Genomic DNA, 23,853 nt, shown 5'->3' with positions numbered 1-23,853 from the left:
GGGCCTCCTAACTCAGAGGTAGGGATGCTACCACTGCACCACAAGAACCCTAAAAACACAAACGAGATAATTTCTCATCACCTCGCTCAGACATGTTATTACACACCTTTGGAGCAAGCAGGACTTGAAGCCAGACTTCTAGACCTGCTCCAGCATCTGCAGTTCCCATTATCTCTGATACAATTTTGACCTCACTGCGAAGCCTCTTCCAGGGATACCTAACCTGAAGAAGTTACTCTCCTCCCTCCGGACTAACCTCAGGGGATCTCTCTCCCAATGTAACTCTCTTGTCTTCGGACTGACCTATCCCCTCCCTACCTCCCCACCTATAGTCACCTCGACAGGCTCCATCCTCGCCCCTTTAACTTGTCTGTCTCCTCTCCACCTATCTTCTCCTCTATCCATCTTCGATCTGCTTCCCTCCCTCTCCCCTATTTATTTCAGAACCCTCTACCCCTCCCCCTTTTCTGATGAAGAGTCTAGGCCCGAAACGTCAGCTTTTGTGCTCCTAAGATGCTGCTTGGCCTGCTGTGTTCATCCAGCTCCACACTTTGTTATCTCTTATATTTCTATGTTGTGATCAACATTCCCAGAATGACCAAATTTACAAAATGAGAAATAAGATTCCACGTATTGTACCAAACACAGTGAATGCTGGAGAAACTCAGCAGGTCTGGAAGAATTGGTGGAGGGAGTAACAGAGTTAATGCTTTGAGTCCAGTATGACTACTTCAGAACTGTTTGTTCTAGAGACGTACTTCCGTTTTGAAAGCTAGAAAAGTAATTGTAACAGGATAAATTCCATTATAATATTGATGTACATTCTTCGTTAGGGGAAAAAGTTGAATTTTGAAACTCCAGGTGACATTTTGCTCACTGTAACTGTCTTCCTAAGCGCGTGTAGGCAGATTCAACAGAACCAGCACCAATGGCAAACCCAGGACCAGCAGCAGGCTGTCACAGAAACTGAGTGGCATCCAGCTAAGGCAGAGGTGACAGCACTTAGCCCCTTAGGATGTCTGGGGTCCACAGAACACCCAGAGTTTCTTGGTCCCTGCTCCACTTCCTGGGGATAGCAAAGTGCAGTGCTAGCCAGGCTCCATATGTCCCAGGACACTGTGGTGGACATTTAGCAAATACTAGAACAGAACATGTGGGATGCAGGATTGGGAAGCCTTTCTCTCCTGGTGGCTGTGAAGGAGATAGCCGCTTTGAACTTCTATTTGACGGTTTCCTTCCAGGAGCCAGTGGGTGGGCTAAGTGGGATCTCTCAGTCATCTCCCAAAATTCATTAGGACAAAGACTGATACCGTCCACGGGGGCGTTGCAATGGTTCATTTTCTTCCCACATGACAAAATTAGTGCATATCCCAGGCAGTAGGAGCCAGGAACAGGCATCCCCGAGACGCAGGTTCTTGTTGACTGCACACATATGGCACTAACAGGGCGTTACCAAAATACTGGGGAATTCATCATTAGAAAGGTTTTCAATTACATTACTATTCAGATGATCCGTGATCACTGCTCCCACTTCCTAGAGATGTGGCCCACGACCCTGGCAGCGGCCTAATAGCTTGGAAATCAGTAATAACACAGGACAAATATCCAACAGGCATTGCTGTGCAAATTACCTACGATGATAAAGTAAAGCTTTCAAACTTTCTACCACACTACTATTTTTGTAAATATTTGGATTTTCAGCTCAAGTTATTGTCAATTCAGTTTGCAGCTACAGTTTCAAAATGACAGTCAGCCAACATTTAAACAATGTCATAACATTCAGATAGTATTTGTTGACATATTTAAGTACCTAAAACAGAGGTAATTCCAACAGCAAAATACATTTGTTCAGTGCCAGTTCGACTGAAGTATGTCAGCTGGCAGGCAGCTACGCCTACTCCATTCTGCCAATTTCTTCTGTCTTCCAAAATATGCATACAATCCATTATAACTATAAAGCATACTCTAACAATTACAAAATATAGCTGCTGTATTACAAAGTTACATCCTGATAAATACATAAAATGACTTTGCCAAGAAATATTTTACTTGAACTACAGCTTATTTAAAACAGCAGATAAAGGTTCCCCTGAGCCTTTTGTGAGCTTTCCCTGTAAATAACTGGAAGGAGTCAGTAATAATTCCAGCACATAAATTCTACTGAGGATGTTTGGGTTCTGCCAAAACTACTCAGCTCAAGGCATCAGTTCAGACTTGCTTTAAAAAAATGACGTAAATAAAGTATTGCATTTCCTTAACGCCTTTTATAATCTCATAACATCCCAAAGCACTTTATAGCCAGTTAAGTAGTTTGATGCATAGCAAATTCAGCAGCCAATGTGTACACAGCAGAATCTCACAAACAGCAATGTGATTAGTAACCAAAAACATGATGCAGGGACGTTGTTCTAAGGGTAAATAATGACACAGAGAAGAACAGTCCTCTGTTTCTTCAAATAACATAATAGGATCTATAACGTCCAACTGATAGGTCAGAGACCTATTTAATGTCTCATCTGAGAGATGGCCCTTCAGCTAGTGAAGCACTTTAAAGGGAGAATGACCAGTGCTAAATTTTTAATTATCAATAGCTTGGCTAACATCAAGGGCAGGAAGTTCCAGCAATCTGAAGCTGAACTGAATTAGCCAAAGTAACAGTGACATTGTGACTATAAGATCAAGGCAAAAACTGAGCACTCTGCAATGAATGGATTGACTTTTGACAACTCAAAGCTAGTTCACCAGTCAGGAGTGTGATGTAATACCGTCCAATTATCTAGATGAGTCCAGTTCCAACAATACTTGAGAAGCTTGCCACAATCCAGTTCAAAATAGTCCCTTTAATTGGCAGCCCATCCACAGTTTAAAACATTCACTCCATCCACAATAAATGCAGTGACAGCCAACAATTCCCCTCAAAGACACAGATTATTCCTACTTAGAAATTTATCACTTTTCCTTCACTGTCACTGCTTCAAAAATAGGAACATGCTCTCTCTAACATCACTGTGTGTTTATCTAGACTGCTGTTGTTCAAGAAGTTAGCTCATTGGCTTTCCAACAACTTCTTAGGATAGGCATTAAATGCTTGTCCTGCCATTTGTGCTCACATCCCATGATTTGCTTTTTAAAAATATCATCCTAAACTCAAACAGCACAAACAAACCTAACATTTCAGTGCTCCATCACCGAATTAGTCCTCAATCAATGTGGCTGAAGGATGCATTACAAAATTAATACAACGAAATCACTGAGCTTAATTCAGACCAACATAAGTAGGACCAAGAATGGGCCACATGACTCTTCAAGCTTGCCTCACCATTCAATAGGATCATAGCTGATCTGCTTATTGCTGCCTACTCCCTCAATGAGATTCCACCCTCTTGCTTATCAAGAATCTAAATGCCACTCTCTTACAAATATTCAAGGACTCTGCTTCCACCACCTTTTCAGGAAAGGAATGTCAAAGGCTCTCAACTCTCTATGAAGATTCTTTTTCCGCACCTCTGTCCTAAATGGTTGATCTCTTGTTTTTATATAGTGACCCATAGTTTAAGGGGTTGTCACAAGATTCTGTCAAGACCTCCTTGGGTCTTAATATTTCAATCAAGTTACCTCTTGCCCTTAGTCATAGAGGTGTTACAAAAGAAAAATGCCCTTCAGCCCATCAAGCCTGCAGCAGCTATAAACAACCTTCTAAATATTCTAATCCCATTTTCCAGTACTCGGTAGATAGCCTTAAACGCCTTGGCATCGCAAGTGTACATCTAAATGCTTTTTAAATTGTATGATGGTTTCTGTCTTCACAACCCTTATAAATGAGTTCCAATTTTCACACCTTCCTCTGGTGAAAAAGCTTTTCCTCACATTCCTTTTAAAGAAAACCATCCCAGTATGTCCACTCTCTTCCTAACCCAGGCAGCATCACAGTAAATCTCTTCTGCACCCTCTCCACTAAGGCTACCCTCCTATAATTTGAATTCCAGGACTGCATACAATATTTCAGCTGTAGCCTAACTAACTTTTTATGGTCCAGCATAACCTCCTTGGCTCTAAATCTCTATGCCTCGATTAATAAAGGCATGTGTCCCATCTACATTCTTAACCACTTCATCCATCTGTTCTGCTACCTCAAAGGACATGCACACCAAGGTCCTTCTAATCCTCAATGCCCCCCATGGTCCAACTGTTCATCATTTATTTTCTTGATTGAAAGAGTCAGAGTCATGCAGCACAGAAACAGATCCGTTGGTCTACCACAACTTGTTTGTCCAACTCAAGTGCATCACCTCACACTTATCCGGATTGATCAATTTGCCATTGATCAACTCATCTGATCAGCAATCTACATCCTCTTGCAAATTTTTGCCAATTCGCTTCACTGATTGACATCCTTCTGTAGACCCTCATGTCCACTTCACAATTTACTTCCCTTTAACCTTTGAGTCATTAGCAAATTTAGAAACCATACACTCAATCCCATAAATTCAATTTAATTAGAAAAAGTTGAGGCCAAGGTACTAACGCCCATTGCACATCATTCATTATACCTTGCCAAGCAGAAAGTTACCCATTAATGCCTACTCTTTCTTTCCTAATAGCTGGTCTCTGTGTCCTTCTATGTCTATATGTTACTTTCAACACCATCAGCTTTTATCTTTTGTAGTAACCTTTGATATGGCATCAAGACAATATGGCACTCTTTCATCCAATCCAGGTGGATTAGCCATGGGAAATGTAGGTTTAGAGAGACATGATAGGCAGGTGGGTCTGGGTGGGATGTTCTTTGGAGGGTCAGTGCAGACTCGATCAGTGCCGAATGGCCTTCTTCCACACTGTAGGGATTCGATGATTCTGTCTGATTAAGAGGTGTGGACAATTGCAAGACAGTTGGAAAAATAGGGTGAGAATGGAAATATCAGATGAAATTTCTGATTTTCTCCTCAAATTCCAGTGAAAACTTCTGAACCTTAGTATTACTTCTGAATCTTACTATTTGCCTGCATTTGCACCTCATTGATAGTTAACCCTGCCTCCTTTCCATGCAGTGCCCCTGCTGTTGCCCTTGAGAAATTAGATGTAATGGCCAATATAAAGTCAAAGCAGCTCCCTGACATAAAAGCTCTTCACCTGCTTCTCTTGGTCTTAATTCAAATGCAAGCCATGACTACCTCCCTGAATATCCAATGGACACAATCCTGTCCATCCCAGTGGGCTGAACAATTAGCCAAACCACATCATCATGGCTGCTTTCAGCAGAACTCACTCACCACTTCAGCTCATCGGGACAGAACAATGGTGCTCACGGATACTTGAGCCTTATATGCTTCTGCCAGGTCACTTTGAGACACACACATACATACATATTCCTCTTAGCCCACATTCTTACTGCTCACTCACTTGCATAGTTCATCAACTGTAAAGGCTTCTCCTTCATCAATGCCTAGCAGATCCGTATCAAAAGATGTCTGTTTCTGGAGGTGTACCCTAATATATCCTGGAAGCTGTCATGATGCATACATACTGAAGAATTCTCAGGTTGCTATATCCTTCCAAAATCCTTAGGCCATCTAGGGAAGGCTGTTGGGAAACAAGGGATAGCCCCACCAAATTGGTTGATGACACTGTTAACAAAACTCTCAACTGATGCAGAATAGCACAATGCTATACTTTGCCATCTGGGGGAAAGAGCATGCCCCTTCTGTGAATCTCCCATTGGAGAAACAGGATGCAAACTTGCCACTCTGTGTCATTTGTTCAGCAGGGTCATTAGAGTAAGGAGCAGCTCCTGGCTCGCAGGGTCTGGAGATGTTGTGGAGTTGGGCTTTAAATATAGCGATATGAATGTTGCAAATTCCCAAAAGTGCACACTACTTCTTGTAGTTTATCTCTTGTTATTTTTATAACTTCTAGCCTTTTCTACTGATGACTCATTCTGTCCTTTCTTGTCAATGCACGTTTATCATTTTCCATTTTAAGACCTTTGCATCTTGCCTTCTCTCTACCCTTTGATTTAACATATCGTTCCAAATTTGAGCACTTGCCCCCACGAACAGTCTAAAATACTTTGTACTTTCCTTGTCACGCAGCTCACTAGAACAATGGTCCTAACATGCTTTAGGTGGAAACGATGCCAACAGTATAGTCCTCTCCGTCTCAGTACTAGTTCCAGAGTCCTACAATTCATATCCCACTTCTACTACACCAACAGTACTACACTAATCTTTGAGCCACACATTAATCTCACTAAACTTTCTTGCCCTACGCCAATTTTCATGAGTCTAAAGTAATGGTTCTTTATGGTTCTGCTTTTTAATTTGATGTCCAACTCAACAAGATGTCCCAGCTCTGCATCCTCCACCATAATGAAGAGCAAGAGTTGAACCATGACATGCAAGTTCACTTCCAAGTCACATCTCAATGGTAACTTGAGCATATTTTTGCTATTCCTTCATCTGTGTAGGAGCAACAACCTGGAAACCCTACTTAATACCGAAATGAGAACAGCATTACTAAAGGGCTGTAGTGATTCAAAACAGATCCACAAATATTCTGTCAAAGACAGTGAAACTAGACAATAAATATGATCTTCCACACATCCTGAAAATAATTCTTTTCAAATGAAGGACAAAGTAAGGGACTTGCAAATAAGAGGGATGCTGATGTCAGATCAAACGATAACTGGTGCTAGTCACGAGGCTGGCATTCTCTTCATCCTGGGCCAGTTGAATTCATTAGCTTTGATCCATAGCCCTGGTTATATCTAACATATTGCAGCAACGTGTTCAGGAATGACAGAAAATAGGAATGAAAGGAAGGAAAAGAGAGCAGTAGAGAAACCCTGTAAAGAAATTGTGCTATGTGCAAAAAATACTGAAACAAATGTGCATATCTCATTCAAAGAGAATAAATAATGAAAAGCATCATAATATTTCATTCATTCATTTCACTCATCATAACAGAGTCACAAACCAGCTCACGTCAGGACTCCTTCTATGCATAATGAAAACAATACTAATTCGCAGCCTCCAAATGGACTTTCTAAGCATTTCTCTTTCTGAGGCAAGACTGGCGTTAAAATAAGTAGTTACAAGAGTCATTGGTATGCTAAGCAGGAATGTCATAATGCTGCAGTTAAAAATGTTCTTCTGCCAACAGGATTAGGGTAGATTAAAAAGAGCTTTACCCTGCATCTAATCTGTGCTATATCCAACACAGAACCACCTGATACAAAAAGTGAGTGTGAAGTGCAGAAACATTTTCTAATCCGAAGAAATAAGCACCTTTTCATTGGATGGGAGAGCGATAGGTAGGAATTACCTCAATCAACCTTATAGTGTCTGGACAGCACATAAATTTTTCTAGTAGCACTTCAGGGCTTTCTGTCCTCTCAATCAAAGGGAAATTGAGTAAAATTTAATCTGAAATAAAGTCAAGCCACTTATCAACACCTACACTCCTGAGAATGAGCTGCATCTCTGAAACATATAGTAATACGGCTTTACTAATACTGCAGTAATTCTTATTGATGGTGAAGTGATGCGCCAGACAGGAGTCCCACATTCATGGAGATCATCAACTGAAGTCGCCACTATATTCACCAAAATACAAATGTAGCAAAATATCAAGTGGGGTCATTTAGGATAAACACATGTTCAATTAAACCTTACTTTCAGGTGCCCATGAGAAGTTTGATAAGAAAATCCTAGCAGAAGCAGAATACACTCTCACAGATGCATACATCTTGGAGACCCAGGATAACCAGATAAACTGTTCAACATATCTTTTCCCAACCATAACCGGTACATCTGATAATTCTTGCATATTAACTTCCATTTTCTCTGACATGGGAACTATTGTTTGCTCATTCTGTGCTACTAACATTGTTAGTCCCAGACAGGTGCAGCAATAGTTAATTACACACTGATCTAAATATTGTTACTGACAGTTTTATGAATCGTCTATTTAGTAGCAGAACAGATTCCGAGTTTAAGGAGAAAGTTACTGATTAATGTAGTGGGAACAAGATTTAAAATCTATTTAAATGAGATTTAGCATCTGCAGAAAGTACAAGACAACTGAACAAAAGGCTGGATTCAATGGTTCAAAGGATTGATTTATCCACATAGAACATAGGACATTACAGCACAGTACAGGCCCTTCGGCCCTTGATGTTGTGCCGACCTGTCATACCGATCTCAAGCCCATCTAACCTACACTATTCCATGTACGTCCATATGCTTGTCCAATGACGACTTAAATGTACCTAAAGTTGGCGAATCTACGACCGTTGCAGGCAAAGCGTTCCATTCCCTCACTACTCTCTGAGTAAAGAAACTACCTCTGACATCTGTCCTATATCTTTCACCCCTCAATTTAAAGCTATGCCCCCTCGTGCTCGCTGTCACCATCCGAGGAAAAAGGGTCTCCCTTTCCACCCTTTCTAACCCTCTGATTATTTTATATGTCTCAATTAAGTCACCTCTCAACCTTCTTCTCTCCAATGAAAACAGCCTCAAGTCCCTCAGCCTTTCCTCGTAAGACCTTCCCTCCATACCAGGCAACATCCTAGTAAATCTCCTCTGCACCCTTTCCAAAGCTTCCACATCCTTCTTATAATGCGGTGACCAGAACTGTACACAATACTCCAAGTGCGGCCGCACCAGAGTTTTGTACAGCTTCACCATAACCTCTTGGTTCCGGAACTCGATCCCTCTATTAATAAAAGCTAGAACACTGTATGCCTTCTTAACAGCCCTGTCAACCTGGGTGGCAACTTTCAAGGATCTGTGTACATGGACACCGAGATCTCTCTGCTCATCTACACTGCTAAGAATCTTACCATTAGCCCTGTACTTTGCCTTCCGGTTACTCCGACCAAAGTGCATCACCTCACACTTGTCTGCATTAAACTCCATTTGCCACCTCTCAGCCCAGCTCTGCAGCTTATCTGTATCTCTCTGCAACCTACAGCATCCTTCGTCACTACCCACAACTCCACCGATCTTAGCGTCGTCTGCAAATTTACTAACCCATCCTTCTACGCCCTCATCCAGGTCATTTATAAAAATGACAAACAGCAGTGGACCCAACACCGACCCTTGCAGTACACCACTAGTAACTGCTCTCCAGAATGAACATTTCCCATCAACTACCACCCTCTGTCTTCTTTCAGCAAGCCAATTTCCGATCCAAACTGCTATATCTCCCACAATTCCATTCCTCCGCATTTTGTACAATAGCCTATTGTGGGGAACCTTATCGAACGCCTTGCTGAAATCCATATACACCACATCAACCGGTTTACTCTCATCTACCTGCTTGGTCACCTTCTCAAAGAACTCAATAAGGTTTGTGAGGCACGACCTTCCCTTCACAAAACCATGCTGACTATCCCTAATCAATTTATTCTTTTCTAGATGATTATAAATCCTATCCCTTATAACCTTCTCCAACACTTTACCAACAACTGAGGTAAGGCTCACTGGTCTATAATTACCAGGGCTGTCTCTAATCCCCTGCTTGTACAGGGGAACCACATTTGCTATCCTCCAGTCATCTGGCACTATTCCTGTAGACAATGACGAGTTAAAGATCAATGCCAAAGGCTCGGCAATCTCCTCCCTGGCTTCCCAGAGGACCCGAGGATAAATCCCATCCGGCCCAGGGGACTTATCTATCTTCACTCTCTGTAGGATTTCTAATACCTCTTCCTTGTGAACCTCAATCCCACCTAGTCTAGTAGCCTGTATCTCAGTATTCTCCTTGACAACATTGTCGTTTTCTAGAGTGAATACTGTTGAAAAATATTCATTTAGTGCTTCCCCTATCTCATCTGACTCCACACACAACTTCCCACTACTATCCTTGATTGGGCCTAATCTTACTTTCGTCATTCTTTTATTCCTTAAATACCTACAGAAAGCCTTAGGTTTTACCCTGATCCTATCCGCCAACAATTTCTTATGTCTCCTCCTGGCTCTTCTGAGCTCTCTCTTTAGGTCTTTGCTGGCTACCTCATAGCCCTCAAGTACCCTAAATGAGCCTTCACATCTCATCCTAACATAAGCCTTCTTCTTCCTCTTGAAGAGAGATTCTACCTCCTTCATAAACCACGGCTCCCGCACTCTACAGCTTCCTCCCTGCCTGACAGGTACATACTTATCTAGGACACACAGGAGCTTTTCTTTGAATAAGCTCCACATTTCTAATTTGCCCATCCCCTGCAGTTTCTTTCCCCATTCTATGCTCCCTAAATCTTGCCTAATCTCATCGTAATTGCCCTTCCCCCAGCTATAACTCTTGCCCAGTGGTATACACCTATGCCTTTCCATCACTAAAGTAAACATAATAGAATTGTGATCACTATCACCAAAGTGCTCACCTACCTCCAAATCTAACACCTGTCCGGGCTCATTACCCAGTACCAAATCTAATGTGGCTTCGCTCCTTGTTGGCCTATCTACATACTGTGTCAGGAAGCCCTCTTGCACACTCTGGACAAAAACTGACCCATCTATAGTACTCGAACTATAGTGTTCCCAGTCAATATTTGGAAAGTTGAAGTCCCCCATGACAGCTACCCTGTCTCTCTCACTCCTATCGAGAATCAACTTTGCTATCCTTTCCTCTACAGCTCTGGAACTATTCGGAGGCCCACAGAAAACTCCCAACAGAGTGACCTCTCCTTTCCTGTTTCTAACCTCAGCCCATACTACCTCAGTTGACGAGTCCCCAAACATCCTTTCTGCAACTGTCATACTGTCCTTGACCAACAATGCCACACCTCCGCCCTTTTTACCATCTCCTCTGTTCTTACTGAAACATCTAAATCCCAGAACCTGCAACAACCATTCCTGTCCCTGCTCTATCCATGTCTCCGAAATGGCCACAACATCGAAGCCCCAGGTACTAACCCATGCTGCAAGTTCATCCACCTTATTCCGGTAGCTCCTGGCATTGAAGTAGACACGCTTCAATCCAACTTCTTGCTTGCTGGTGCCATCTTGCTTCCCTGAAACGTTATTTCGGACCACCCTACTCTCAACCTTTTCTAAAGTCGAACTACAATTTTTGTGCCCATCCCCCTGCTGAATTAGTTTAAACCCACCCGAATAGCCTTAGTATTTCCCCCCCAAGGATATCGGTACCCCTCTGGTTCAGGTGAAGACCATCTTGCTTGTAGAGGTCCCACCTACCCCAGAAAGAGTCCCAATTATCCTAGGATCCAAAACCCTCCATCCTGCACCATTCCTGTAGCCAAGTGTTCAACTCCTCTCTCTCCCTATTCCTCGCCTCACTAGCACGTGGCACGGGCAACAAACCAGAGACAACAACTCTGTTCGTCCTAGCTCTCAGCTTCCATCCTAGCTCCCTGAATTTCTGCCTTAAATCCCCATCTCTCTTCCTACCTATGTCATTGGTGCCAATGTGGACCACGACTTGGGATGCTCCCCCTCCCCCTTAAGGATACCAAAAACACAATCAGAGACATCACGCACCCTGGCACCTGGGAGGCAACACACCAACCGTGAGTCTCTCTCGTCCCCACAGAACCTCCTATCTGTCCCCCTAAGTATGGAGTCCCCGATGACTAATGCTCTGCTCCTCTTCCCCCTTCCTTTCTGAGCAGCAGGGACAGACTCTGTGCCAGAGACTGTGCACCACTGCTTTCCCCTGGTAAGTCGTCCCCCCCAACAGTATCCAAAACGGTATATTTATTGTTGAGGGGAATGGCCACAGGGGATCCCTGCACTGCCTGCCGGTTCCCTTTCCGTCCCCTGACTGTAACCCATCTGCCTTTTTCCTGTATTTGAGGAGTGACTACCTCCCTGTAACTCCTCTCAATAACCCCCTCTGCCTCCTGAATGATCTGAAGTTCATCCAGCTCCAGCTCCAGTTCCCTAACGCGGTTTTCGAGGAGCTGGAGTTGGGTGCACTTCCCGCAGACGTAGTCAGCAGGGACACTAGTGGTGACCCTTACCTCCCACATTCTGCAGGAGGAACATTCAACTGCCCTGACCTCCATTCCCATTATTCTAAATTCCCAAGAATTAAAAATAAAGAATAAAAAATAAACTTGTTACCTTACCAATCAGGCACACAGAACCTTTTTTTTTGGTTAGAGGAGGAGGATAGGTGGGAGACACTACCCGGGTAGTGTTTCGGGTAACGCAACCACACAAATATATTACCTCACTCACTCACCAGTCTGGTGTCGGCTCCTGGTCAGCATACCTCCGCCTATTCACGAGGTAAGCTTTTTAAAGATTCAAAAACCATGACTCACCGGCTTCCCAACAGGCTCCTGCTCCAAGCTCGCGCTGCTGCTGCAACCAGAAATGGAAGGCACCGGCACTCGAGGTAAGCTTCTCAAAGATTCAAAAACTGTGACTCACCAGCTTCCCGACAAGCCCCTGCTCGCGCTGCTGCTGCAACCAGAAGATCCACCTTGAAGAAATCTATATTCCTCCAACTGGAAGACATTAATGTACTTTCATTTTTGATCATTAGGTGCAACTATCATTGGCAAGGCCAGCATTTACTGCCAACTGAAGCTGTCATTGAATAGTTGGTGATGAGCCACCTGCTTGGATCCCTGCTGTCGACATAGATTCAGAGTTGTACAACATGGAAACAGATCCTTCAGTCCAACTCATCCAATGACAACCAATTGTTCCAAATTATTCTAGTCCCATTTTCTACCTTTTGGCTCATATCCCCCCTAAGCCCTTCTTATTCATGCACCCATCCAGATGCCTTTTAAATGCTGTAATTATACCAGCCCCCACCACTTCCTCTGATGGTTTATGTACACCCACATTGCTGTTAGGGAAGGGGTTCCAAGATTTTGGCCCAGTGACAGTAGAAGAAATGCTTAACTGTCCCAAGACAGGATATGATGTGACTTGCAGTGGGGTGGCATTCGCTTGCACCTTCTGCATTTGTTCTTTATCACAGAGGTTGTGGGTTTGGAAGATGCTGCCTTAGAAATCTTGGCAAGTTGTTGTAACCTATTGATGTGCCAGTGATGGGGCAGTGAATATTTAAAGGCATGGAGGGGGTGACAATCAAATAGTCTGTTTCACATTAGAAAACAAAATTGAGACCATCAAATTAAAAACTAATTTCTGCATTAGTTTACTGTTGATCATGTGCAAAATTATGGAACATGTCATCAACAGTGCTATCAAGTAGCGGTTACAGAGCAACAAAGTGCTCATCACTTGCTCAGTGTGGGTTCTCACAAAGCTACTTGGCCCTTAACCTCACTGCAACATTTATCTAAGCTTGGACAAATCAGCTAAACTAAACATGAGGCACGAGTGACTACTCATGGCAAAAAAGCAGCATTTGACCATCTGTGTCATCAATGAGACCCAGCAAAACTGGAATTAATGGGAATCAGGGAGAATTCTCCATTGGCTAGAGTCATACTGGACACAAAGGAAGATGACCATTATTAGAGGCCACTAATCACAACCGCAGAGCATAAATGCAAGTGTTCCTCATGGATGTAGAGCAAGGACCAACCATATTCCACTGTTTCTTCATTATTCTCCCTCCATTATAATGAAGTCAGAAATGAGGATGTGGCTGAGAATTGCAGAGTATTCTGGGCTGTTCATAAATCCTCTATATTGAAACAGTCAGTAATTTTTGCAGCTAGATCTGGACAGCACTTGGGTTTAGCTGATAATTGGCAGGAAACATTCACCCGAAGCAAATTCCAGGCAATGACTATCTCTGAAAAGAGAGAATCCAGCCATTCCTGCTTGAATTTCAATGGCATATTCTCAATCATGCTGTAAAACGGTAGGCAACTGTAGCTTAACTGTCAATCAGCATTTAAGCAGACTTTCTTTTTCAATATGTCCTTTATCCTGATTTCCTCTTTCCATCTGCCCAAAAATCCAAATCTCTCAATACAATGCCTCCCTCTCACAGTCATAAACCTGCATCTTTATATCAGAGTTCTCTCAACTCGAGAGTTGGTCCTCTGTCTTGAATTCTCCCTCTTACTACTTCCAAAAAGCACTGCTATATTACACAGCTTAACAATATAAGACTATAAGAAATAGGCATAGGACTAGGCTGTTCAGCCCCTCAAGCCTGCTTTGCTGTCCAACAAGATCATGGCTGATCTGACACATCTCTTTTCCAACTTTGCTGTGTTTTCCCTTTTCTTGATTCCCCTACTGATCAAGCATCCATTTCTCTCTCTCAGATTAATGTATAAAAGGTCTCTGGCCCCACATCTCTCTGTGGCAAGGACTTCCAGAGACTCTCAATCCTCAGAGAAGAAATTCCTCTGCATCTCAGTCTTAAATTGGTGCCAAAGTTTGGAATTTCCATACTTTAAGCTTTCCACTTTTCTGTAAGATTTTTACTTTCATGTCATAATATCTCTTTCTATACTTAAACACTCCCCCACCCCCCCGACCCCCCACTTTGGCTTTTGTAACTACCTTACACTACTTTTCTATATTAAAAGATACTATATAAATACAGCATTGTTTTTGTTGTAACTGTAAGTTTATTACAGCTGTTCAGAAAACATGTGGAAATGTGAGGAACAATAGGGACATGTGAAATGTCAATGCTGCCATTGGCCACAGACAACGACATATCTACATATTGTCCCATTACTGCTATGGAGATTATGGTCTAAACTCCCAAGGAGATACCACAGTTTGTTTGATTTTATTAATAAAGTAATGATGAGCACCTATGTCACTGCTCTGCATCAAATTGGTGGGCTTAATGAACAGATGTCCTCAACATTGTGCAGAGTACCACAGAAGCATTCATTTCAGTGCTAGTTCCACATCATATGCATTTGAACAACTGCTGGTAAATGCTATTACTAAAAGCCACGAGTCCACAGCAACAGTAGCAGTGGAAGTCCCAAATGTTAAAAAAGGCCCATGCGGCACAGTTTTTGAAAAAGGTCATGGATCTGTGTATTCCACGTGAGTTGCAAAGCAGCCACAGTGTCACCCATGGTGATGCTCCTTCGTTTGGAGAATACAAATTCACTGAGTGTGAGCCAAATGCCCACTAAACCCACATAATACTAACACTGCACAATTATTCAGATTTATCAAACAATATCTTTTAGTCTGTGATTCTTTCATTAAACAACAACAAATGTCTTGCTACCTAGAGGGAAAGTACATCACTCTTCAGACTCTCCAACATGGTGACTGGAAGAAGTATTAATGTTGAAGGTACTGCCGGCTTTCATTGTCACTTGAAATACATTGCAGATGGCTGACTGTTTCAGTATAGTTTTATGAAACAGATAGAGTGCCTCAATCATTGTCTCCCTCCCGAACTCCAGCATCCTCACTATCCTGCCTTAATATGGTACTATTTTGTCCCCACACTTCACCACTTCCAGTTTTCTTCAGCTCCTTCCTTGAAACGTAACTACCAACAGCTACCTTTTGCACATTTACATTTTGAAAAAAAAACATTTGTACAACAGTAACGTTTCAAGCTCTTCCTTTCCTTTCAAAGTCAGGTCTGACCTGGATTGTCAATTTTTGTATTGAGTATACATACCTTTGTGGATTGCTGCTTTAGTGCATCATTCAGGATCATTAATTAGCTAAAAATGAATCAGTTATTCAGCGTACCTTCTAAACCCAAGATTATGAACACACAAAGCTGTAGTAAATGCAGACCAGGATTCGCATTGCATATTCCACTAGCATGACATCGCTTTGTATGCCTTCATTAATGCTAACATTACCATGCAAAGCAAATACGTCTTTTCATTTCTTAAGGAAAGCAAATTTCAACAGAGATTTTTCATCATCACAAGGGCATTCCAAATGGAGAATCTGCTTGTCTCTATCTAAGAAAGTACTGGTAAGGTGAGAATAAAATTGAGAATGCAATGCAAAGGAATAGAAATAAAAATATATGAAAAAGTAAATTTCTAAGAAAAGCTGAAATGAATATTGACATATGCAAATCTTCAGCTTGGTTAGTCAACAGACTCTGCTAAAGAAGTCTGTCAGTTCTACTCTGGTAATCTGTTCAATATTAGTGCACTGAGCGGATGACATACTTGTTAAACAGGAATATTTCACATACAGTAAAGTGTTTGCCAGTCTTCAAGATTCAATGTAGCAAGGTACCACTCAGCCTGCAAGTGATTCTAAATACAACTACATCAAGTTGCCTGTGAGGCTGGAATCCAAAGCATAAAATTGCTCATTGATATTTAGTTTTCTAATTTTGCCTGAGAAACATTCAAATCCCCTTCAATTCTTTACAAGAATGCTGATATATTTATTGTATTTGTGCAATTTCAAATGGTTTAAAATATCTAACACCAGATATTGAGGTATAGTTTTTCTCCATACCCATGATTGAAAAACTGTTAGTAGTTTTAAGTAACTAGTCCAAACACAGACAACATTTTTCTTTATGAGGCCCACCAGCTCAGTCGGATGAAACTGTCTGTGCGAAAGGGGATCAGACCACTTGATCAGATAATTTATCATAGAAAGAACAGATGTACTGTCCCTACATTGCTTAGTTCATTCATTTCCCAGATTTTGTTATATTCTTGTCAAGAACTTCCAAGTTCCAGATGTTCCATGTTGACTTTGATATACTTTGACACTTCTATATCCAAGGTCCCACTGTGGCAAAGCTCTTGCAGTCAGTGATTCGCTTAACCCAACACACTTCTGTGAGGCAGAATTCTGAGAGCCAGGATAAATACTTTCAAAAAAGACACTTGCTCTGAAGAAATCTGAAAGATTTGTTGAACCTTGGATTGTTGTGTAAGGCTAGGTCTTTGTAGAAATACATCATTTTTGGCAAGATTCACAGGGGGCTTCTCTCTACAAGCCCTAACAGGTTTTCTTATGCTATCTTCCCAAACTCATCTCATTGTCAATGCACCAAGCCCAATGTCACTTCAGCTGTTGTACTCCCTAATTCACTGCAGTCAGAAGTACTGGCCAAAACCAGGTCCTCCTGGGATCCCTGTTGCTGCCAGCATCTTTAATATTTCATTGTGCACTGGGTCAAATACTGGCAGTTCACAGCTGCCCTGAAATGCCCTGAGATGTTGATCACTGACTGTGCTTTATAAAGGCAAAGGCAAGCTGGAGTCATCAGGTTACTATTCTATTTGGCAGCATGGTGGCTCAGTGGTCATTACTACTGCCTCACAACGTCAGCCTTGGGTGACTGTCTATGTACAGTTTGCACATTCTCCCGGTGTCTGCATGGGTTTCCGCTGGGTGCTCTGGTTTCCCTCCGCAGGCCAAAGTTGTGGGGGTTAGGTGGATTAGCCACGCTAAATTGCCCATATGTCCAGGGGTGCATAGGTTGGATGGATTAGACAGGGTAAATGAGGGTTACAGGGATAGGGTGGCTCTGGATGGGATGCTGTTCAGAGGATTGATATAGAACTGACAGGACAAATGGCCTCTATTTGCACTGCAGTGATTCTATGTCAGGAACTGTCGCCATCTTGATTCTGTGCAGCAGGTGGGAGATAGGAAACCATAAATCAACGAGGCAAGATAATGTCATAATGAAGATGCCAATACATTCAAACAGACATCTCGCCACTCAGGAATAAGAACTTCATATTGCCATTCAACTGGTATTTTATAAGTTCACCATACCACCTCCTAATTTATGAATCAGCAAAAATTAACAGCTCTATGCTATCACACTGAAAATAGCTTTGCAGATCATTTATTTCAATAGTAATTGTCCAAAAATTATGAAGGAGGGAATGGGAGCCATATTGGAACAGCTGCATTCTTCCTACTGGAGAGCTGTCCAAGTGATGAGCTATGATGCAGATCAGCCAATCAACATTGTTAAAGTCCCAAGGTGGATAATACGTATAAAGGCTGTCAGTTCAATGGAAGTTGCCTCCTCGCAGCAGATCAGAAGAGACCGTTAAAGTTGGAAACACAATGACCTCATGCACAAAAAGTTACAGCTACACATATAATGATTCAATCTGAGGACAGGTTTCCGTCTGTTCTAGGGGAGCCTACAGCTTGGCCCTTCCTAGCAATACCGTAGGTATACCTGCACATGATGGATTGCAATCATTCAACATGGTGGCTCACCTCCACCTTCTCAAGGGCATCTAGGGATGGACAAATATTGACATTGCCAGTAATGCTTAGATTCCAAGAAAGAGAAATTAAATCCATGAACAGGTTTTATTCTTTCCTCCCTATTTCATTATCATCTTGCAGGAAGATATCATCTGCAGTGATAAAGTAGTTCAAATTCAGTTTACAAATATCATAAATAGTTGATATCATGAGGAGGTGGTGTGTTAGCCTACATGCGGTTATATATTTATATTCATAAATTAAAGGTTTAGAGGGCATACGCTTATTGTGAGATGGAAAAGATTTAAAAGGGACCTGAGGGGCAACTTTTTCACATACAGGATATTGTGTATATTGAATGAACTGCTGGAGGAAGCGGTAGATGCAGGTAGTTACAACATTTTAAATCTGAGATAACAAGGTGTAGAGCTGGATGAACACAGCAGGGCAAACAGCAGCATCAGAGGAGCAGGAAGGCTGATGTTTCGGGTCTGGACCCTTCTTCAGAAAAAATTACATTAAAAAGACATTTGGGCAGGTACATGAATGGGAGAGGTTTAGAGGAATATGGGCCAAATGCAGGCAAATGAAGTGAGTTTGGTTTGGTCTGCATGGGTGAGTTGGACAAAAGGGTCTGTTTCCATGCTGTATAACTCTATAAATCTATGTTTTTCATGCTTGTGTCCTAATCTGTTGTTGTTTCCACCAACATTTCTAATTTTTTTGAAACTATTCTGTAATCAAACTGTAACACAGTACATTTTTTAGTAAAACTTCCACGTATTAGGACTTCTAGAAACTTCCTGGTACCTATCTCCCTTCTTTATAGTTCTTTTCATTGTTACACCTTACAGTCTGGTTGTGAAAAGCACACTTTTATTACTGAAGTCCCAGCTCCCTTCCAAATACATACTTGGAGCTAACTAAATTTCATTTGCACTTACTTCTCCAAATTTGTTTATAATATTTCACATGCACTTGCGATAAAATCCATATTCTGTCTCTGTCTAATTAAATAACAATTAAATTCTTCTGAAAATCTATTTTTAGATCTACTTTCTCTATATTTTACAGCAGTCTACAAATCTGGATATGTCATATTTTCCAGAATTCCAAAACAACAGATTTACTTACCTCCATTAGAAATTACTTTCTCTTCTAACCTGTAAACTGTTAACCTAAATGTGGCAACAGCCAATAACTATCTATTAATCTACACACACCACGAATGACTGAATGGTCGAAGGTTCTGCATTGAAATCAGTGAATTTTCTGGAGATGTGGATTCAATTCTACTTTTAGATTCCTACATTAAGGAAGAAAATCTTTTATGCAACAAGTAGTTTGGTCATGGAATACACAGCCCAAGACTGTGGTGGGGGTGGGGGTGGGACTGGTGGCAGGTTCAATCATGGTTTTCAAAAGAAAACTGGATTATTATCTGACAAAAAAATGTTAAGGGCATGGGGAAAAAGGAGGGCTAGTGTCATTTAAGTGAGTGGCTCCTCCAGGGAGCCACTACAGACATGATGAAACAAATTACCTCCTTCTAAGCTATAATCATGCTTTGAGTCACATCGACATTTTAGTGGCAAGAATAAGAAACGCCCCACAATGGCTAACATCAGTTAAAAGTGCTTTTTGAATATACAAATTAACTCTGACCCTCTCCCCCAAAATGCTGTCAGACCTTTTGAGTGATTCCAACACATTTTTTGGCGTTTGTTCAAGGTTTTCGGCTTCCACGGTATTTTGTATTTTTCAATTCTTTATTAGCTATCCTAGCACAAAATAAATTCATGCAGGGATAAAACACTTCCGCAAATCATGAGAAGCCCAAACAAAAGACTGGGAAAAAAAACTAAAACAAAAAAGTCCAGAACACTGAGGTCATCTAAGTCAATTCACAGTCTTATGCATACTTTACAAGTTTTTTCCTAATGTGCCTGTATGAAAGTGACAGTGGGTTAAAATAAACACCTGAAAATAAAAATGGGGTTTTATTCACGATTACCTTGGATGGTCTCATTGCAATGCACATGAGCAAAAGCACTAATACTCCTACTGGCTAACTAAGGGAATCAGCATCACAGAAAGGGAACTGTATAATTGCTGCACGAAATGATATAAAACTTTAAGAAAGTAAACTTAGCTGGGCTTATTTGAAGAATAGCTGAACACAAAGAAGTATGAGCACCAAGATTTTCTGACAGCGCAACTGTGGTCTCAAAAAATTTGTAATGAAATCTCCCATAACCACAGGACACTGAGGGCTTTCCACACAGATGTAACACAAATAAGTAACAATGGAGATTAGTGCCAGGAGTGTTGTTGCAAAATAAAACTGAAGCAGTGCAAGGAGATGTGTCGCCAAGGTGATTAAGTCCTTCAAGGGGGTTAAACCTCCAGGAGTGCTTCTCTCTTCTACATCTTTCCTGCTGCCTCCAGTTATCTGCCAATTTCTCCTGTAGGAGAAGGGGGCAGACCACCAGTTTGCCATAAACTATGTTTGGATGATGTGCCTGTTCCAGTTAAAAGGTGCAAGTATATGTGAGATGTGAGTGCATGAAGCCTGCAAGAGTACTAATGAAGGGGAGATAAGGCATATGAATGTAAGGGCCGATGACCTGTGTGGTGCACACACTTTGTTTTAAAATTTCATATGATCCAGCAGGAACAGATATTTTTAAAAATAATAAATAAACCTCCTTCTGCATATGATAGTAAATTTACTTTTGGCCTATTGACCAACTTCTAATCCTTATGATTTTAGGTAAACTATTTCTGACCTATAGGATCTAGAAATTAGTTTCTTAAAGTATATACTGAGTATGTTATCACCAAAAATCACCCTTCATTTCCCTAATGTTACTTGTAAACGCTAATTCTAAGCAATAAAACTACGAACGTTATTTCACAGAGGGGTCAGAGGCAACCTGGGTAAGTCTTCTGTATAGTACTTTGAATACAGTAAAGAGCAGTATCTTGGATGATACGAAGACGTACAGCAAAGATACATAAAATGTATACAAAAGAATAGAGAAGTTAAATTTTACAAGGCCCCTTAGAGATGAGGCTGAGGAAAGAACAATGGCAAACCAGGAAATGACAGAGGAATTGAATAAATACTTTGCATCAGTCTTTGCAATAATCTAAGGATTCCTGGAAGATTACTATTAGTTCATCCACTATCTCCATAGCCACTCCTGATGAGAAAATATTAACTACACCATAGTTAGACATCTGTAAAATGACCTCTGAATTAAACTATTCAGGGAGCCATGAAAAGAAATGCAAACATCTTCAAACCAGAATTCAAATATTGCAATAATGTATAAGGCTAGATTGTTGACATGGAATGAAGTGGTGATCTAAGCAGATGTGTGATCATGTCATTTTTAAAACTTCATGAATGCTTTACATTTTGGGCCATAAAATTATTTTCAATGTGATTTATTTTTCTAACTCCACAAATAAGATCTTGAACACATACAAATGTGATAAGGGAGACTCTTCAGGAATTTATTCATAGCTATTTGTGCTTTCCATGGAATGAGATCAATCAGGAAACAATCTTTGGATGACTTCTTGTTTCTCATTTCAGTAAAGTACAATAAATCGCCCTTTGGCTTGAAAGTGAAACAAATTTACTCTGACAGCATAAGTCTGGCAGATTAAATCACCAGCTGTCAATTGTCAGCAAAAAGGCAGCCTGAAATGCTTCTAAAACATGCTGTAATTTCTTCAGTTGAAGTGCTGTAGGAGAATCTATTAAAACTGTTAGTGCTGCTGTGTTAGCAAGCAAAGAGCACCAAATAGCATGAGTGACAAAACCCATGGCGATAGCCTCCCACCAAGAAAGTGTGGCTTTCATCATTAAAACATAAACTTCTTATTCAAAGCTCAAGTACTGGCAAGACCCAAAGGCCTTTGGCAAAATCAAGGGGATGACATCTTACACAGGCTGCATCACTTTACAAAAAGGCTAAGAGTGATCAATAAACTCTGCATTGTGAACAACAACATACATGAATAGTCAGGCTTCAGAGTTAAGACAATTCTTTACTGCATCACCCATGGGCAGAACCTCTGTCTTTGTTCCAAAACTATGTTGGGTACAAAAAAGGTCTGTTGATCTCTTAGCTCCTGATTGGAATCAGAGTCTGCCAGGCAAGCGTTGTGGGATTAAGCACAATGGGAAATCTATGACTGTGGGGCAGCTTAACTATGATCTTTTCTTTCTGGAGAACAATATTTTGGTTAAAATGTTGAATACATGTAATGCTTCATACCTTGTAAGCGATTGTTGCTACAAATTTTATGTCTGGATGATTGAAGGTGACCATCTGTGAAAATCCATGGGCTGGCAAAATGGCTAGGATTTCAAAAGTAAAACAGACACATTAGAAATACATAAAATAATTGTGAAATGTAACATTTAAGACATTCTATCTTCAGCAAAACCTATTTATCAAAGGAAATCTATAGATTTATATTTAAAATAGATATTTCTCATATCATGTTTTCATTCTTTTGTGCACGTAATCTTTATAAAGCTAGATAATAAAGGTATATTTATCCAGTCATTAGATTCTCATAACAGTTTATGCCTATTGCATCAAAGTCCTCTCTCACCATGCAAAGACGAAGAACCTGTTTCCATCCAATGGTCAATGGCACAGGCAGCATGACTGGAATGAGGGTTTGATTTTGACTATATAAATGTTCAACATAAAATATAGGCATGCTGCTCCCAAAATCCTGAGTACTTAAATGTCTCAGAAGCTTCCCTCACTTTCTTAAAATTACAGAAGCCAGAGAATGAAAGAGAGGTATTTATCATTGTCAAGACAACACAATTAACAAAACAAACATTTTCGAAAATAATAGATAAAATTATTTATGGATATTTTAAATTGTACAACAGTATAAATCATTCTCACATATTTTGGTACACCTGTATAAGCAGAGGGTACGGTACAAAAGATAAATATGGATATTTCACACATTACATTAAAGTTTTTCTTAAGGTTATAACCAATAGGCTATATAAGGGGGAAAATCAATGCCTTTAGTGTATTGCAGTTTTCAGGAAGTGTTCAATAAGGTGCCACACAAGAAGTCATTACACAAAATTAGGACTCATAAGACTGGGGCTAATGTATTAACATAAATTGAGCATGGGTCGATAAACAGATAATATAGAATAGGAAAGGGGAAGCATTGGTGCAGGACCTTTGTCACTTGACTCACAATCTAGAGTCACAGATTGGTGTTCTGAAGACATGTTCAAATCCCATTATGGTGGATGGGGTGATATTTGGATTCAATAGTAAAAAAGAATAGAGGTTAGGAATAGTTGGATCATTTTCAGGTTGACAGACTATAATTAGTGGGATTAGCCCAAAGATCAGCTCTTTGGCCTCAACCATTTACGATTAAAACTAATTATTTCAATGAGGGGGCCAAGCTTAAGTGTTTTCAAGTTTGCTGACAATACAAATTGAGCAGTGGAAATGAATTGTGAGGAGGATGCAAAGAAGTTGCAAATGGATAATTGTTAAATGAGAAGACAAGAGCATGTCAGATGGAATATGAAGTGGAGGAGTGTGAAGATATCTACATCGATAGGAAAAGTAGAAAAGCAGCACAGATTTTAAATGGTGAAAATGTGGAAATGATTGTGTTCAGAGCGATGCTTATAGACCGGTATAGAAAGCAAATATGCAATATATCCAAGGATTGG

General features: G+C 40.9%; 1 protein-coding gene across 9 annotated transcripts in view; it reads right to left on the bottom strand.

Moving 5' to 3' along the window:
• LOC125464774 (serine/arginine repetitive matrix protein 3-like) overlaps positions 1-23,853 on the bottom strand; it is a 693,195-nt gene that overhangs the window by 470,247 nt on the left and 199,095 nt on the right. For all 9 annotated transcript variants that reach the window (XM_059655503.1, XM_059655504.1, XM_059655501.1 and 6 more), the window contains exon 2: positions 22,400-22,482. The gene's annotated coding sequence lies outside the window, so the exon portion shown is untranslated. The remainder of the gene's footprint in view (positions 1-22,399; positions 22,483-23,853) is intronic.

The sequence above is a fragment of the Stegostoma tigrinum genome, chromosome 27 (genome assembly GCF_030684315.1).
Source record: "Stegostoma tigrinum isolate sSteTig4 chromosome 27, sSteTig4.hap1, whole genome shotgun sequence".
Lineage (NCBI taxonomy): Eukaryota > Metazoa > Chordata > Chondrichthyes > Orectolobiformes > Stegostomatidae > Stegostoma > Stegostoma tigrinum.
Note: the sequence above shows the minus strand (reverse complement) of the source record. Positions and strands in the feature narration are given on the sequence as shown.